The following is a 14,612-nucleotide window of genomic DNA, read 5'->3' as shown; positions in this document are numbered from 1 at the left end:
AGTTTTATAACACTAAGTACTAAAAGTATATGCACTCTTAAAAGGCAATTAAAACGTATGCTCTGAAACTATAAAACATTTTCTTTTCATCTGCAACATAGAGGGCAGATTACAACACATTAATAACGTTTTGTTTAGAGTTCAGTTTCTGATGGGTTCCAAATGTAGTCTGTGTAGATTAACCAGAAAGAGTCCAGTTCCCTTTTTTAAGAGCGCTTGTAAAGGAAAGCAATGTGGTAAGATTGTTATGAAAAGAGAGTGTATTTAGGAAATAGCACTTAGCAGGGTCTCTCTGAATGGCTGCCAGGTCAGGAAGCTGAAGTGCAAGGCTTGGCCCTTGTTCAGCCCCCCCGGTTCCAGCTCCTTGACCACACAGTACGTCAGGCACATGTCACAGGCCAGCCAGGAAGACTCGGCCCCGCCCCTGGGCCAGCTTGGCACGGCCGCTTTCACATAACCCAGGGCTCCAGAGGGGCCGGAGGCAGGCATTCCAGGGCCACGGGAACATGCAATTTTTTAAAATAGAAATGAAGACCTTAAGGGGGGGAAAAAAAAAAAGCCTGGGAATCACACAGTCGCTGAGTCCTTATGGACCATGGTCCCGCATGGAGAGTGTCAGAGCTGAAAAGGGCCTTCGGGGTTATCTCATCCTCCTCTGCCCTCGTCTTAGAGACAAGGAAATTGACTTGCCTTAGTGGCAGTGGCAGGGCCCCTGTGGGATCCGTCTCCCCCCGTTCTCCGTTCACTGAACCCACTGGCTCCACCTCAGTGGGCCACATCTTCTGCCTTGAGAGCTCTGTCCTGTCCTGTCGCTGTGCCGTGGTGGGGGAGGCCCTGTGTGGACCCCCTCCCCCTTGGGTCTTGGCTCTCCAACCATCTGTCGCTCTCTCCTGCCGCTTGCCTAACCGCTCTGTGCCTCAGCCTCAGTTTCTTCATCTGCAGAATGGAGACAGTCTCAGGGTTACATCCTCGCAGAGCAGTTATAAGGGTTCACTGAATAAATGGGTGTGACATTTGTAGGGCCTGGCCCTTAATAAGAGCTCAATCACCTTAGCTATTGTCATCATTAGTAATGGCCTTTCTTGGCCTTGGTAGTATCCCTGCGATGTCATGATTGTCATTGCTCTTGTTTCCACGGTGGCCGCATCACAGTCACCCTCAGGAATTTGGGCTGGGGGTGGGCTGGGGAGGGGCACTTGCTCTAGGAGGTTGCCCCGCCCAGGGTTGTGGGGCAGAGTCAAGTCACCAGCGCCTCTCGGCTAGGTCATGAAGTCCTTCCATGAGATTCCACCTGAGCAGAGGGATTTAGAAGTATTGTGGGGTTTTGAGGGTTTTTGTTTGGTTTTAACTGTTGTTGTTTTTGCATTTCTAACTTCACTCTGTAATTTTCGTTGAAAGGGACTCTAGAGATGATTGAGTGATCGTTTCACATGTGGGAAAACCGGGGCTCAGCGAGATAACGTCATTTGCCTTATGCTTTGCTACCCTGACTTCGCGGTTGCCTGGAGCTCTTGCCTTACTTGTACAGAAACGGAAAACCGGAGGAGAAAGAGCCTTAGGATAATACCCACAAGACCTCAGTCCTTTAGCCTTTCCTCTACATCAGGCCCAGGGGACCCTGTTAAACCCCGGTTGTGACCTTATTCCTTAGTCGACACAGAGGTGACCCTAAAGAAAAATTCAGGAGAGCCGACCCCTTCGTTGGGTATTAGTAGAGAACAATCCCTGTGAAAATTAAGTGGATGTTTGTTTTTTCATTTAAAACCTTGAAAAGACTTAACCCTGTCAGGCTGCTACTGTCTCACCCAAAGCAGTGTCTTTTGGCGCCTCACAGGGTACCTGGGATTGAATCCGAGCCACAGCTGCGACCTGCAGCAACACTGGATCCTTTAACCCACTGTGCTGGGCCAGAGATCGAACCTGCACCTCCTCAGTGACCAGAGCCCCTGTAGTCGGATTCTTAACCCACTGGACCATAGCGGGAACTCCAACAAGCACATGTCTTTGCTTAATAGAAGGCTTACTAGTTTAGAAAGTAAAATTACTTTCTCGGTTTATGCACAATTGTCTTTTCCTTGAGCTTTTCTCTCTCCTTTGTCCTGGTGTCAAATCGGTCTTCCTGTTTTTCTAAATGTCTGATCAAGAAGTTGGTGAGATTAGAAAATCTATCCTGCTTTAAATAGAGAAGGATAGTATTTGGTTACTGGAAACGTTTTGCATCCTTACCAACAGCAATACTACAACAACATATGTCATTATTTACCTAGAAAAGTCAACTATAAATTCATTCCAACCTTCAATAAAAATGTTTTAGAGGGTTCCCATCATGGCTCAGTGGAAACAAATCTGACTAGCGTCCATGAGGATGCAGGTTCAATCCCCGGTCTCACTCAGTGGATTACTAATTTGACCCCTAGCCTGGGAACCTCCATGTGCCATGAGTGCAGCCTTAACGAGACCAAAATAAATTTTTTTTAGCTTTTTCCTTTTCAGATTTTAAGCTATAGTATCACCTGGCCACCTTAAAACAGCCCCGTTGTGTGGTCTCCCTCTCTCTTTCCTGGTGCCTTCCTCTTTGGGACTCTTTTTAGTTTCATTAATCTAAATTTGTTCCGAAGGCACTGAAACAGCTTTTCTAAGAGCCATAATTGTCACAGAAAGAGCACAAATGCCTTATTGAAGTTTCAGATTTTGCTCTGTTTGGAGCTCCCGGAGATTGGAACAGTTCCTCCATCCTCGTCTGTGCTCCAGAGTTGAAGGAAAATATCAAAGCTTTCGCTTCTCTGATGCTTGTCAATCATACCCTTCCCAGCAGCTAATCACGTTCCTAGTTTTCCAAAGAGAAAAATCAAATGTCCAGAGGTAACTAGTCCCCTCAAGGTCACCTGAAAAGCTAGGAAGAGAGCTTAGATGAGTGTGCCTGGGTTTCTTTGCCTCCCAAAGACCTCCAGGATACACTGTCTGTAGTTTCCACTTTCACTTTCCTACATATTTCTTAGTTTGATGGTGTATGGGAAGCATGGTGGGAAACTGGCGATGACTTCAGTGGTCAGAGACTTTGAATATCATCCTGGCCCATAAGGCACCCCGTCAATCTCTGGAACCCCAGTGGGCACCTCCTCCCATGCTTCGGTGTTAGTGTGGAATCAGAGTGAACTTGGCCTCGTGCCTCTATCTTGGGAGTTGGTTTGAGGGCTGAGCGTATGTATGGAGTTCAGCTTTTCCATCAGGACACTCATTTAGGGGAAGACTTTTGTACTTTTTTAAAGCTTGATCACCCTGCATGTCAGGTTTGGGGACTAAAGTTTTCCTGTTGAGCGGCTCCTGTGGAGGACCTTATCACAGCTTTCTTTTCCCTGAGCTATTTGTAGTAAAGTACTGGCCATTTGTTTATGTGTTCAGTGACTAACACCTAATAAAATAATAAGTGGATGGGGTTTGACTCTAAGGAATTTGGGGGCCTTGCTTATTTTCTTGCCAAGATACCCTGTGCAACTTTGCTCCTACATTTAGGGATGGGAGATGCCACACTAGGCATTTTCCCCTGAAAATGGAGTCTCATCAAACCAAAAGAGTATTTTCTGAAACCCCAAGTTACCACTATATCATATTTATTTTCTGACTTTGATCTTTACTTTTTATAGTTAAGGAAACATTTCCCACCCATTCTCAACCTCTCCTGGTAGTCATAGGATAAATGGGCTAATGGCTCATTACATAATTGAGGCTTCCTTTTTTAACATGAAAGTGCTATGTTTCAGAGTGCTTTCAAAGTAACCCTGAGCTGGACCAGACTACATGGGGTCATTAAACCTTCCTTCTTCAAGCCAAGAGGTACTTTTCATTTTTGGTGATTTAAAAAAATGGAATGTCTTTGTCCATGGAGTCCTGTGCATTTAAGGTTGATGCCCACTTCTTGCCTTTAATCAAAACCATTGAGTCTGGGGAGTTGCCGTTGTGGCTCAGTGGTAATGAATCCGACTAGTATCCATGAGAATGCAGGTTCAATCTCTGGCCTCGCTCAGTGGGTTAAGGATCCGGCATTGCTGTGAGTTGTGGTGTGGATTGCAGACGTGGCTCAGATCTGGCAAGGCTGTGGCTGTGGTGTAGGGCAGCAGCTATGGCTCTGATTCTATCCCTAGCCTCCTGGGAACCTCCATATGCCACAGGTGAGGCTCTGAAAAAGCAGAAACAAACAAACCATCCAACCTTGAGTCTGGGGCCCGAAGAGAGATGAGTTGGCTACATAGGCGAACAAGAGACAGAGCCACACAAAAATAACCAATACAAAAGGAGTCTCATGGTTTTAGGATTGTTTGTGTCCTATGGCACAGGAACCCAAAGTTATTTCTTCAGCCTTAACCTCAACATCTACAGATGGTCTTTGAGCAACCTGCAAGCGAAGGGTGGGCCTTCTTACTGCACGTGTATATGCATCTGAGCAGTTTCTGGGGGTGAAATCAAATTCTGTTTAGATATTTTCTAAACCAAATCAAGACATTTCCATTTTTAAAAAATGTACATTATGCTTTATACTTATAGAGCATTTCTACCCACTTTATATCCTTTAAAATCTAAACCATTGAGGAATTCCAATCAAGGCTCAGCAGTTAACAAACCCAACTAGTATCCATGAGGATGTGGGTTCGATCCCTGGCCTCCGTCAGTGGGCTAAGGCTCTAGTGTTGCTGTGACTGTGGTATAGGCCGGCAGCTGCAGCTCCAATTTGACCCCAGCCTGGGAATGTCCATATGCCAGAGTGTGGCCCTAAAAAGACAAAAGACAAAAAAATAAAAAATTTAAAAATTAAAAAAAAATCTAAACCATTGAGATAGATGTTGTCATTCCCATTTTGCTGCTAAGGCTTGGAGAAAGAAACTTATCTTTTTAAAAAAATGTTATTGGAGTATAGTTGACTTACAATGTTGTATTAGTTTCAGGTGTATAGCAGAGTGAATCCATTATACATATATCCATTATTTTTCAGATTATTTTCCCATATAGGTTATTACAGAATATTGAGATTTCCCTGTGCTGTAGGGTGCGTCCTTGTTATTTATCTATTTTATATATAGTAGTGTGTTTATGCTAATCCCAACCTCCTAATTTATCTCTCCCCATGTTTCCCCATTAGTAGCCATAATTTTGGTTTCTAAATCTTTGAGTCTGTTTCTGTTTTGCAAGTTCTTTTGTATCATTTTTTATTAATTTCCACATATTAATATCTCATATGATTTTGTCTTTCTTTGACTTACTTCACTTAGCATAATAATTTCTAGGTCCATCCATGTTATTGCAAGTGGCATTAGTTCATTCTTTTTTATGGCTGAGTAATAGTCCGTTGTATATATTTACCACATCTTTTTTATCCTCTGCTGATGGATATTTAGGTTGCTCCCAAATCTTGGTTATTGTAAATAGCACTGCAGTGTACATTGGGGTGCATGTATCTTTTCAAGTTATGGATATGTGCCCATTTTCTCTGGATATATGCCCAGGAGTGGGATTACTGGATCATATGGTAGCTCTATATTTAGTTTTTTAAGGAACAAAAAAAAAAAACTCATCTTGAATCACATTGCTAATAAAGACCAAGACACTAAAGTCCAACCCATATCCTCAGTCATTTCTGTAAGAATACTTCTTCCCAAGTTACCTTCCTTTGCATGGAATACTTCACTGGCCCCAGGAGGGTCTTTATCTCAAAATAGCAAATTTTGTCAAAATATTTTTCTCCTCCAAAACTTCAATGATGTGTCATCACCTTCAAATGATAGAAATCCAAATTCATTCATTTCTTATCTAAGGTAACAAAGTATAGTAGGAGGAACGTGGAACTCTGGGGGAGCAGTCAGATAATTCAAAATATGTCTCTCTTCCACCATGCGTGTGGGACCTTCACTTAGCTTGTTTCTTCTTCCAAACAAATGTGAATAGCACACCACCTCAGAGGAATCTCTGAACCCAAGTGAAAACACAACATAGTGCCTCACATTCATGATGATAAAGCAAAGTCTGCCTTCCCGTTGTGGCTTTGGTTCAAACTGATCTTCTCTATTTGACCTCCCACGGCTTCCTTAGGTGAACCCTTTGCTCAAGCCAGATTCCATTACTGATCATCTCTGGAGCATGCCTTCCACTTTTCCACCTTCATATTTTTGGGCTTACTGGCTACTTCCTCTGAAAAGCCCTCCTATCATCCCTTATTCACTTCATTTTAGCCACGAATAGAAGTTGTGCTCTGGAGTTCCCATTGTGGCTCAGTTGGTTAAGAACCTGACTAGTAGCCATGAGGACACAGGTTTGATCCCTGGCCTGACTCAGTGGGTTAAGCATCCGGTGTTGCCGTGAGCTGTGATGTAGGTTGCAGATGTGGCTTGGATCTGGCGTTGCTGTGGCTGTGGCTGGCAGCCGTGACTCCAAATCGACCCTTAGCCTGGGGACTTCCATATGCCGTGAGTGTGGCCCTAAAAAGCAAAAAAAAAAAAAAAAAAAAAAAAAAGTTCTACTCATCTTTCAAATTTTAGATTAACTACCACTCCTCCTTATGGCCTTTTCTGTTACTCACCCCCTATGCCATAGTTTTCTAAACAGGGGATTTATTGATGATAATTTTTGTGGACTCATCTAAGATAACTGGACTGGTATACACTGTCTGTGGTTTATTCAGGAAAACAAGTGTGACTGTGGAAAGATCATAGAATCCTAGCTAAATATTGACAACTGACTCTTCCGTCCCCATCTAACATATGGATTTGTATTTGTAATTCCCCCCAGATAAGATTTTACCATCCCTCTTAATGTTATTAATCCATTCTAAACTGACAGATGTTGTGGTGAGCCTTGAGCTCTTGGGGATTCTTATTTCATTTCTGATTAAAAGATGAGGTTCCTTCTTAAACCCAATGGTCTAAGTATGTAGTGCCCTTCTCTCTTAAACAGCTTATTTGAATGTCAGAAGTAAACTAGTTATTCTCTGTCGGGTACCGAAGAAGCTTTCCCGTAGTTGAGCCGCTTCTAAAATGTGCCTTTCTAGTAGGCAGAAGAGTGGGATCAGAATCCGTTAGCAGTGGTACCTGGTACTGGGTAGTTGCTTAGTTAATAGTCGTATGATATTTACATTTTGGAAAGGGCTGGGGATAGTAAGCAGAACTCACAGGACTAGTCTGTGTGGGTCTCTCTTTTGCTCAAGGGCGTGTAGAATTTGGCAGCACTGAAATTCAGCCGGGTGACGACCCAGAGTTATGGTCAGTGTTCTGGTACATTTGTGCTTTGTTCTTACTAGAGTCCAGCTCTGACTTTAATAGCTCAGCAGGTGTCAGTTCCTCTCTGCGGGGCCTGGGACCATCAGATCATCTGTTCAGCTCTGGAGAAGCCGAGGTTGCCTAAGTCTTGGTCCATCCTTAGGTTTCTAGGCTACTCTTTGAGCTGCTACTCCAGAAGGCACGGTGGTCGGCATAGGAATTTTAATGAATCCACTTAAATTTTCTACCCAGGGGAGTAGGTTCTCTTGGTTTTTTTTCCCTTTTGTCAGCCTACTGGCAAGAAGAGGCTTTCCCAGGGCACCAGCCTTAGCGCGGGCAGTTGTCCATCACTGGCCCAGGACAATCGTGTTGGAGATCTCCCTTGACACCAGACACTTGCTATCACTTCTGCTCTCCCCTTGGCTGACCCTCCTCGTGCTTTTAGGGGCATCCGAGGTCCTTTTTTTCCTGGGGAGGTGTCACTCTCCAGCATCTTCACAGAGGATAACTGGATTTGCCGGCTGTCACTTTGGACGGGCAGTAGCTCCCGTTTATTGAGCTGCTGGGAGAGCACTGTGTGGGTTGCCCGACATTCATTGTCATTGCTCCTCCCAACAAGCCTTTTTTTTGGGGGGGGGGTCTTTTTGCCTTTTCTAGGGCCACTCCCACGGCATGTGGAGGTTCCCAGGCTAGGGGTTGAATCAGAGCTGTAGCCACCGGCCTACGCCAGAGCCACAGCAATTCGGGATCCTTAACCCACTGAGCAAGGCCAGGGACCGAACCTGCAACCTCATGGTTCCTAGTCGGATTCGTTAACCACTGCGCCACGACGGGAACTCCCCACCAAGCCTTTAAGGCCGGTGTTGTACACCCATTTTACAGATATATATTGGAGAAGTTAACTTGGCTAAGTTACTAAATGCCCAAGCCCAAACTAAACTTCAAAGCCTCATTTTTCCACTCTGTTTACGGAAAGCTCCGAATGCCCCTGAACCTCTGAAATCATTGTGGTATTTCACACTACCCTCCCCAGAAATTCCCAGGACATTAGAGCAGCGATCAGACGTGAGTGTGTCAGAGGCTTTGAGCCTGTTCAAAAACAGTAGATTTCCACTGTTTCACGAGACAGCCCAGAGAAGCCCAAGTACGTGAGACAAATCGGACTTGAAAAGCTGAAGCAAAAATATTCATTTTAAGGTCATCTGGTTATACCGACACGAGGTCTGCGGAAAATGAGGGAGCCGGCATCGCGTTTCTGAAATATGCAATTTTACAATGGGAACGTGTGATAAAACGCCCTGCCACTGTTGTTTTCCTTGGGATTTAGGGTGAGAGACACGAAGGCTGACAACTCTCTTCCTGTTGTAGGTCAGAGCTTCAAGGAACTCTGTAATCTTCCCACCAGCTTTCCCCCCTCCTGGAACTCACGGGTAAAATTAGATGCTGGCTGGACTTCAGTAGCCGAGTTTGAAAGCTTTCAGAGGCCCAGTCAGACAACTGCAGCCGTCTGCTTTCTCACAGGACCATTTTGAGAGACGCTTCATACAGAACTAACGTAGTTTGGGAAACGGATGAGCGTCTGACAGTCCTGCCATAAACCCCCATTAATAACAATGGCCGCAGGAGCAGAACAGAATTATCTCTGTGTGGTTCATCTCCTCGGCAACAGGATAAGGCTTTATCTTCCTTTTATCGATATGCTGCATTTTCCTCGTGATGCTGCGCTACTGCATGTGTACTGTTAAAGTTTAAAAAAGCAAAACAGCCTCTGCTTGAGGATTTCCATCCTCTCAAGTGGGAATTCTTGGATTGCATACATTCTGATTGGCTCTAGGGGGCAAACCTGGTGAACGGGAGGTGGGAGACATCAGCTAGAGAAGGAGAGCCCTCCCCAGCCAGCATCAAACACGTTTGTCTAATTTGACACATTTTGCCTGGAAGTCAGAGAAAGGAGATGGAGGTACCCCCGTTCAGAATATAAAGAGCCAGAGACTAAAACCAGACTAAAAAGGGCCAACCCATTAGGGAAGTACCTCCCTGGGGAGCGGGTGGGCCAGGGGAAGGAGGTTAGATGGCAGTTATTAAACCCGGAATCCAGGGTATGCTCGCGGAGACTGCTGCACAGGAAAATCCTCCTTCCCAGACTCAGCTGGACAGAGGACAGTTAAGGAAAAGGAGTTCTGCTTATTCTCTGCTGCAGGATGCTACTCCCTGACCCTTTATAAGTCAGCCTTGCTTGATTACTCCTTTTAATTCAAGACTCCAAACAGCTTGTAAAGTTTTTTTGTTGTTTTTTTTTTATCATTCCTTTCCAGATTGTGTGGGCCACACTGTAGCATGTGCTTTCCTTTTGTCCACATCTGTTTTCCAACCTCATTACCCTTCTGTTATTACATTCATTTAAAAAAAAAAAAGAGCTGTTTATTCCTTTTCTGCATGTTCCTCTCCCCCCCCCCCCGCCATTCAAAAGCTAACCTGGTACATCACGTGATGTTCGAGGCCATCCTTTCCACACTTTCTAGTCTATGAATCGATGGCTGCTTATAGAGGAATTGGTTGCACCTTATTGTTTAAATTAGCTGTACCCATGCTAAAGCTCACAACTCACATGTGACTATTTCAGCGTGGACTGAAATTGTCAAGACTTGTCATTTCTGTATTAGACTGTGACATCGTATGCTCCGGGGTATCTGGTGGTAGTCACGTGACTTCTTTTGGCTCATGTGACTCCTGGGCACTTTAATTTGAATGTAATTATTTAAAGGCAAATGGAAGCTGGGAAGCATAGCTTTAGGATTTATGGGGGTTTTACTTAGTGAAGAGAGAGCTAAGTGAAATGAGACAAGGATGCCCATTAATACCATTTCTGGTCAGCATTGTAGGGAAGTACTAGCCAATACGATGCAGTAAGACCAAGCAATAAGAAATGTAAGATTTGGGAAGAGAGGGGCATAACTGACCTTATTTGCAGATGATATGATTTGCTACATAGAAAATCCGGGAGAATCAACAAACTATTAGAATTAATAAAAGAGGTCAACGTGGTCCCTGGATACAGACATTGATGGTGTTGCTATATGCCAGCAATAACCAATTTAAAAAGAGACCCTATTAGGAGTTCCCTTCGTGGCTCAGTGGAAATGAATCTGACTAGTATCCATGAGGATGCTGGTTCGGTCCCTGGCCTCCTTGCTCAGTGGGTCGGGGATCCGGCATTGCTCGGAGCTATGGTGTAGGTCACAGATGCATCTTGGATCCCCTCTTGCTGTGGCTGTGGTGTAAGCCAGTAGCCGTAGCTCCGATTCGACCCCTAGCCTTGGAACAGCCATATGCCACTGGCCCTAAAAAGCAAAAAAGCAAAGAAAAGACCCTATTTACAATAGCAGTGAAAAGCACAAAGAATCTAGACATAATCCTTAGAAAAGACAGGCAGAATGATTGAAGAAAATTTATAAAAGTAAACTGAAGGGATGAAAGAAGGCCTACGTAAATAGATATAACATGTTCATGGATAAGAAGACTCAGTATATGGAGTTCCCTTCGTGGTTCAGTGGTTAATGAATCCGACTAGGAACCATGAGGTTGCGGGTTTGATCCCTGGCCTTGCTCAGTGGGTTAAGGATCTGGCATTGCCGTGAGCTGTGGTGTAGGTTGCAGATGCGGCTCGGATCCCGCGTTGCTATGGCTCTGGCGTAGGACCGCAGCTGTAGCTCCAATTAGACTCCTAGCCTGGGAACCTCCATATGCCCTGGGAGCGGCCCCATAAATGGCAAAAAGACAAAAAAAAAAAAAAAAAAAAAAAGACTCAGTATATTAAAGTTTTCCATTGTCCTCAAATTAATCGAAAAAGTAAAAGAAACTCTAATCAAAATCATAATAGATTTTGAATCAGTCAAAGGTCTGGCAGGAAACCAGTGGCACACACTGAAGTGTTTACTGAAGAGCGATAATGAAGGGTTTATTTGCAGAGGTCTGGACAAAGCTTAGGGAAACCAAGAAGCCAACAGGGGAAGGCAGAGCACTCTAATCTATCAAAAGCAAGACGCCTTTAGCACCCCTGGGCCTGAAACAGCAAGGAGCAGCAGAGTTGTGAGACCTCATAGAGTGCCGTGGCTGTGGGGCAAACCTACCTGCTAGGCCTTTGATGGAGGAACAGCCCCTGCTAACTGAGTCCCATGGCAAGAAAGCCAAGGAGGAAAATACTTTGACCTGTTTTCCCTCTTGCTCTTCCTTCTTCTGTCATTGACTCTCATTGGCTGAATCCAGATGAAGGGACCCAGTTGATACCGTCCCTCTAGTGGACCGCCACCTGGGAATATAGCAAAGTGAAGAATGGAAAGAGGATCTGAAGGAGCAATCAGGATATCCAGCACCAATTTTTTTTTTTCCCGTAAATTTTTCAAGGTGATCTTGAACCTCCCCTGGAAGACCAAACGGTTGAAAACAGCCATAAAGCAGTTTTGGAGAACAACAGACCTATTATAATTTTCATTAGAATCTCATTTGATTCAGTTAACCTCATTAACTTTTCATTGAATTCCTGTCCTATCAGAGAGTAAAATGTATCACAAACTATAATGGTATTGTTACAGAGCTAGACAAAGAGTAGAACAGAACCCACATGTGTTTGGAAACTTTAAATATGATAGAGGCAGCATTGCACTTCAGTGTTTTAAGATGGACTAGTCATTAAATGGTGCCAGGACCAATGGTTATCCATATAAGAAAAAGTTAGTACTTTGGGGAGTTCCCTGGTAGCTCAGTGGGTGGTTAAGGATCCGGTGTTGTCTGTCACTGCTGTGGCATGGGTTTGATCCCTGGCCCAGAAACTTCTGCATGCCATGGGCGTGGCCAGAAAAGAAAAGAAAAATTTAGTACTTTGTATTTGCATAACAGAAATTAAAAACTTTGACCACAAGTGTTGGCAAAGACATTGAAACCTATCCACTGATGATGGAAGTATGAATTGATGTAATCATTTTAGACGGACTACTTCCTATCTGTAAAATAGCGATAATGACCGAATCCTCATAAGGTTATTGTGAAAATTAAATGACTTAATATATGTAAACCACTTAGAATAGGATTTGACATAAAATAAGCACAGTTTAAATATCATTAGTATTAAATAATTATTACTATTTTTAAGATCCTGAAGTTCCATCCCTAGGAATGTAATCCAGGGCACGTTCTGAGGCATATAAAAGAAGACTCCTATATAATGTTCACTTCAGATGTGCAAAGAATGGTTTTTTTTTAAAAAATCATGGTATGTTCATGATATAGAGTAAAAATGAATGATTGAAAGCTATCTGTAACAACACAGATAAATCCTAAAAACATGTCAAGGGGAAAAAAACAGATTGTGGAGAGTTCCCTGGTGGCTCAGTGGGTTAAGGACCTGGTGTTGTCACTGCTGTGGCACAAGTCCAATCCCTGGCCCAGGAACTTCCACGTGCCTTGGGCATGGCCAAAAACCAACCAAACAAACCAACAACAACAACAACAACAAACCCATGAAAGATTGCAGAGGAACAAGAATAGTATGATACAGGGATGGGAGGAGAAACAGAACTGGGAAGGTACACAGAGATTTCAGCTATATCTTCAAAATTTTATGTCTTTAAAAACTTTTTTTTTTTTTGTCGTCTTTTTAGGGCCGCACCCATGGCATATGAGGTTCCCAGGCTAGGGTCGAATGCTGGATCTTTAGCCCACTGAGCAAGGCCAGGGATCAAACCCCATTCTCGTGGATACTAGTTGGGTTCATTACTGCTGAGCCAAAATGGGAACTCCTTTAAAAACATTTTTTTAAAAAATCTGAACCAAAAAGAGGAAGAGAGAGCTACATGATAAGTTATGATCAGGTTTTAAAAATATGAAAGAGTTTTTAGAAATATGATAGGAAAAAAAACCACCTTATAGAGGGATATGTAGGCAGACAGCCCTGAGTTCTTTCCACCTTTTTTTAAAATTAGCTATATAACCGCATAGCGCTACTTAGCATTAGTTACTGCACTGGACTATTTCGAGAATTAAATGAGATAGTGTATATCCCATAGCATACAGCCTGATCCACAATATTCAATAATTGTTCCATTCTTTTCCCTCTCGTACAAGAAAGAAAAATGTCCAATCAATATTTTCCTTGGAAAATATTCTAGACCAAAATTTCTGCTTCTGTGGGCCTGGTTTCTACAATTTTTTCTTGGCTCCAGTTCATGTTGACTCCAAGTCAGGATTGCCAAGTCATACCCAAACTTAGTAAAACAAGCTCATTTGATAAAGAAATGAACTTCAGGCTCTCACTGCGTAAAATCATCAGTCTTTTTTTCCATCAAGTGGTATATTTCCCAGGGTTTGGGTGTTCAGTGCTGCCTTGGGCTCTGTTTAAAAAAGAGCAAATAACCACGTCCTTTCCTTTATCCTAAAAAACTCTTTAACTGTATTTTTGTATTAAGCATTTGTAAACTGACACCTTCTCTTGCTAACTGAGCTGCGGAATACTTATTCTCCCCCCCCCCAGTCCCCCCAAAAGATGAGTGTCTTTTTCTTGTAAAAACCAGTGTCACCTTTCATGGATACTAAACTGTTTCTTTTCTCATCTGTCATGAATTGCTGTTTGATTATTGTTTTTGTAAAGATATGAAATCCATACGAAAGCCCGTGGAATCCGAGTTAATTTCTCCATGGGGGAAACTTGTCCTCACTTTCATTAAAACTTCTCTATTCTAGGCAGACCCTTTTTGATCATTAACAAGCAACTGGCTGCTTGTTCATAGGGACACCCTTAACAACCAAGATAGCAAATTAGGGATTGTGGTTTGGAACTGGACCTCTTTTTTTACCCTGTATTTGGGGAGTTAGCTCTGACACTCAATGCGAAAAAGAGAAGCTATGCAAAAGGTAAAGGGGACAGATGGCTTTAGAAAGAGAGACAGACAGAGCCGGAGACACAGAGATCTAAGCCCGTTAGTAGACGAAGACCATGACTGGTGTGTGAATTTTTAAAGGAGATCCTCTTTCTTACAGGCTTCTCCCAAGGAAACTGTGAGCCATGCCATTTAAGGAAAGGTTTGGGAAAGGAGAATTAGTTTCCAAAGGAAAGCGTGAGAAGCACCTTGAGCTTGAATGATTAAACACTAAACCGAGACCCAGGATCTGAGAAGCTCTATCTAAGGGTGGAGGAGAGATGAAACAAGAGGCCTAGGAAAATGTTCCTGTCTGGTGTCCCCAGGCTTTACCAAGATGACCTTGCATGTAGCGCGTGTTTTCTGAAACGGACATAGTTAGGAAAGCTTTTAAAAGATCTAATTGCTACAATAAGTATGACTCATAACCCTTTGCACCTTCTGTTGTTATGAAGTC

At 43.4% G+C, this 14,612-nt stretch overlaps 1 protein-coding gene and 1 long non-coding RNA gene across 23 annotated transcripts in view; both read left to right on the top strand.

The window, feature by feature from the left end:
- BCAS3 (BCAS3 microtubule associated cell migration factor) overlaps positions 1–14,612 on the top strand; it is a 580,731-nt gene that overhangs the window by 444,131 nt on the left and 121,988 nt on the right. The gene's annotated exons all lie outside the window — the stretch shown is intronic.
- LOC146398214 (uncharacterized) overlaps positions 1–14,612 on the top strand; it is a 56,788-nt gene that overhangs the window by 18,663 nt on the left and 23,513 nt on the right. The gene's annotated exons all lie outside the window — the stretch shown is intronic.

This window comes from Sus scrofa, chromosome 12 (genome assembly GCF_054392235.1).
Source record: "Sus scrofa isolate SSC_HxYL_T2T_F1_AM1 chromosome 12, Sscrofa_HxYL_maternal_Yorkshire_Landrace_v2.0, whole genome shotgun sequence".
Classification (NCBI taxonomy): Eukaryota; Metazoa; Chordata; class Mammalia; order Artiodactyla; family Suidae; genus Sus; species Sus scrofa.
Note: the sequence above shows the minus strand (reverse complement) of the source record. Positions and strands in the feature narration are given on the sequence as shown.